Here is a 4086-nt window from a genome sequence, read left to right on the forward strand (position 1 = left end):
TTCAGACTGTTGGCACAAAGGTTAGATCTATCATTGTGACAATCTATTGCCAGATAAATCAGTTACTTAAGTGCAGCAATTATATAACTTATGCTGCATCACCCAAAAAAATTAGTATAGCAAAAAGGCATGGATTGGAAACTTTGTCCACAATCATCTACTGGAAAAAGAAATTAGAAGGACAATGTCTGTCGATTATACACACACACAGGGGGATCTAGAAGAAGATTATACACACACAGGGGGATCTAGAAGAAGAAAAAGCGGATCACCTGTAGGTGCTATAGCTTTGTAGAAGGTAAAACCTTAGAGGCACACTAAGTAAAATTCAATGTGTGTAAACTGATCTGACAGGTGAAACTTTAATTCAACAAACATGGCAATCACTAACTGCATTATAGTCAAGAGATTGTATCACTAAGTTGCCTCTTCTAAGCAATAATGGTAGCAGTTGCGTGCAAGGTGGGAAAGCTTAACTTTTCGATAAGCAGACATGCTTGATTATATGATCTAAACAATAACCTTGTTATATTACCTAACTATATAAGGGTGACTAAAACTTAAAGTCCATTAAGAAGTAGAAGGTCACATGTTGCGGAACAAGACCAGGCTTGAATTTCCAAACGTTTATCAAATGGCGTTATCATCTGTAGCAGAGCAGTATAGTCAGAAGCAAAAACAATGCAACTAAGCAATCATGAAGGACAAAGAGGTAAAAACTAATACAGAGTACTACAGAGAACTACCAATATTACTGATAAATACCGAAGCGAAAGAAGCACCCCCTAGATTGACTGTAACCAGATTAACAAAGTTAATAAGTAGATCATCCTGGATTGACCATATACAATATTTGTTACAACACAAAGTTAAAGAAGCTACCACTCTTGTTCTAGAAGGCTAGAAGTTCTCACATTAATTGAAAACAAAGAGGCAGATCTCCACCGCTTGTTATGGTGGTGCAGAAGTGCAAGTTAATCAGATAAAAATATGTATCAAAATTGTTATAGCTATATAAGACGAAATTGTATGACACTTCCATCATTGTTTACTCTGCCAAAATATTTACTCTGACCTCGAATGACACTCATGAACAAATCTAGAACTAATTGCAAGCTGCAACAATGTGAGCACGGTCTATATTACCGTAAAGGACAGAGAAGAGAAAATATACAAAAAAGAGAAGATATTTGTACAGTAAGGAAAACTAACCATGAATAGATTAACCTTAAGACACACAATAGGGATAAGACAGGAGTTTGTTCAGTAGATTTACCATTGATCCAAAAAGTTATTAGTAGGCTTAAGACACATGCATCAGGCATAACAGAGAATGAATGCCAAACAAATCACCCAACGTAGTATGTAAAATTTGTGCAACACCTTTTGTATCATCTTGACAATTGATCCGAACCTGCATCCTTCTGAATCTATAGAAGTAACGACCACTATGTCCTACACATCATTGTCCTCTTCATCACTGCAACCTGGATCTATTACAGTAGTAAACTTTATGCAATTATACCTTTTGTATTCTCCCAGCGTTTGGTCTAAACTTGTGCCGTTCTTTAGAAGCAGCAACTACATGTGCATGTCCTATATAGCATTCTCCTCTACGTCACGTATAGCACTTACTTGAACTTTTCGAGGACCTTGCATGCCTGTTGTAAACCTCCTGGATTTTTCAAATTTGGAGCAGGTGTTGTCCCTCTGTCATCCATGCTTGCCGTTCTTTACTCCTTAAGCCTAGTAATCAGACATATCAAGTATTATGAACAGAAAAAGGAAGATTAGATGGACAATGCTACAATCAGTGACGCTAAGGTGTCTATCCTGAATTTCATCAATAAACAGCGTGTGACACACAGTTGTAAATATATTGATTGGAGGAGCACACACCTGAAGCAAGTATTGTTGTTGCTAATGTTTCAATCAGTGACGCTAAGGAGCGCCGCAAGTTTGTTATTCAGATCGGTGATGGAAGCTCAGATGCTCACCGCTCCAGGACTGTAAGACCAGAAATGGTGTCCTTGTCAGGCAGCCGGCCGTCTCGGTTGGTAGCTGTCCAACGTAGTGCACTGCTACTTGTCGAAGAGATGCTCCTGGAACCACCACAAGCCTCCTCGTGTCGCCCTTCACGTCTTCACCAGTCCAGGGGCTACCTCCTCCAATGCACAAGATGCAGTTTACTAAGTGCCAAAATCAAAAGTTTGACCCTGCAGAGATGAAGGCTTCAGAAGACCAACATGGTAGCGAGCATATTAGCACCGAATACAGAATTATAGCGTGCAAATGTCGCATTGAATATGCATAATTACAATTTTACAGGGCCAGAAAAATGACACTGTAGTTCACTAATGTGGTTAGAGGTTTGTGCATCCAACCATCCAAGTAAGCGTGCTTATAACCTTAACATACAAAGTTTGCATTCATTCAAGTTAGGAGAAAAATACTACCAAAATAAACTAATTTCCTCTTAAAGGTTATAACCAGAAAAATTCTCACATGTCGCTTAATTAAAATTCTATGCAATAGTTTATTGAGCATTTATGCGTACTCTGAAAAAGCTATGAATATAATTTTTATGCTGAATATAAGAATGCCAATAGCCTGAAAAAGCTATGAATACCTTTTTATGTTGAATATAAGAATGCCAATAGCCATGACACTCAATAGGAGACACACATCCCAAAGAAAAAATGATGTTACTAAGCCATTTAAATTTTGGCATTTATTCCCAACTTCAGATAGGCGCATTCCATAAAGGAAACACTTCATTGGAATCTTTCCAGTCACGTCACATCATAGAACACGCCCTGCAGAAATGTAAGAAATATACACAATGGACATCAAATAGCTGAACAGGAAAGACACGAGAAACCTCAGACCAGATAAGTAAAATTTGATGGTCCATAAAATCCCTTTAGAAGACATAAGAAGGTTTATGCTCTCAATAATGTCCAAGAAAACCTAACATGCGAGAAGAACAGAATGTAAAAATGAGATGACATTAAAGAAAACAAAGAAACAAAAACAGAGGAAAATATGGGCCATTGTTCTAACACGAATGCTGGTTCATGTACAATATGTATTAGAACTGAGATGCATTTTAAAATGTATGTAGGATGATGGCATTGCTAGTAGCCCCCGCTCTGATAGGAACCTAGGACCATTATAAATGTTGGTGCTATGTTTTTTTTCTGAATACAACTGAAGCCTCCCTACAATTTAATTCAAATACCTCATTCTTCTTGTACACAATACCATCTCTTCTCCAACCAACAACACCGATAACTTGCAGGGTCGCATTTAGAACAGGCTTATCTGAAGGCTATCAATATAGAGAAAAGGATATGTGATTTAGTTACTTACCTAGAAAATAAATAGGAACATACATAATTATTTTTGTAAATCCAATACAGCAGACTCATTATTCATATACTCCTGACCTTGGAGGAAAATGGCGACCGTACACGTTCCTGGGTTATGTATAACTTCAAAAATTTAGGTGAGAGATTCTAAGGATAACCAAAGTCCATAATCTCTGCACTGTTGCACAGAGTCAATATTACAAACAAAAAACATTCCATGGTGGAAAGTGAAGCAGCAAGCAAAGTCCAAAACTGGATGTGCCCTTACCATCAAGAAGTTTGTATATTAGCACCAAGTTATTCCTGATAGCATCTTGATCAAAAGTTCCACCAAAGTAGGACTTGAAGAGGGCCACTGCCTGATAATTTCAAATAATCTTCAGCAGAAATAACGGCGAATGAGATAGGTCATATTAAAATACCATAGGGGGCTCCCCTACTGTTCCGAGGTCAAAAAGATAGGACATATTAAATTGCTGATAAGAATGTCAATGTGTACAGAGTAGGATCTATACATTGAATTAGCAACTGTAATTTCATCACTGAATCATCTTTGTCCTAACATACAAATTAAACTAACTCCTAGCCCAATCCTCTCGGTAAATCATATAGAGCACAAAGGGTTCTGTTATTCATTTAGTCCTATCAAAGTATTCGCAAAAGTGATGAACATGGAACATCAAACCACCTAGGCATTGTAAATTTCTAGAAGTAC

At 37.5% G+C, this 4086-nt stretch overlaps 2 long non-coding RNA genes across 2 annotated transcripts; both read right to left on the reverse strand.

Annotated features, from left to right (window-relative positions):
- Positions 1 to 565: 565 nt before the first annotated feature.
- On the reverse strand, positions 566 to 2103 carry LOC119347206. Its single transcript, XR_005168193.1, has 3 exons — positions 1900 to 2103; positions 1636 to 1746; positions 566 to 647 (listed from the first exon to the last, which is right to left on the reverse strand). It is a non-coding gene; the product is annotated as an uncharacterized LOC119347206 (long non-coding RNA).
- A 580-nt stretch (positions 2104 to 2683) lies between these two features.
- On the reverse strand, positions 2684 to 4077 carry LOC119347207. The gene is made up of 4 exons (XR_005168194.1): positions 3640 to 4077; positions 3450 to 3549; positions 3242 to 3331; positions 2684 to 2970 (listed from the first exon to the last, which is right to left on the reverse strand). It is a non-coding gene; the product is annotated as an uncharacterized LOC119347207 (long non-coding RNA).
- Positions 4078 to 4086: the final 9 nt, after the last annotated feature.

Source organism: Triticum dicoccoides, unplaced genomic scaffold (assembly GCF_002162155.2).
Source record: "Triticum dicoccoides isolate Atlit2015 ecotype Zavitan unplaced genomic scaffold, WEW_v2.0 scaffold60689, whole genome shotgun sequence".
In the NCBI taxonomy this organism is placed as follows: Eukaryota; Viridiplantae; Streptophyta; class Magnoliopsida; order Poales; family Poaceae; genus Triticum; species Triticum dicoccoides.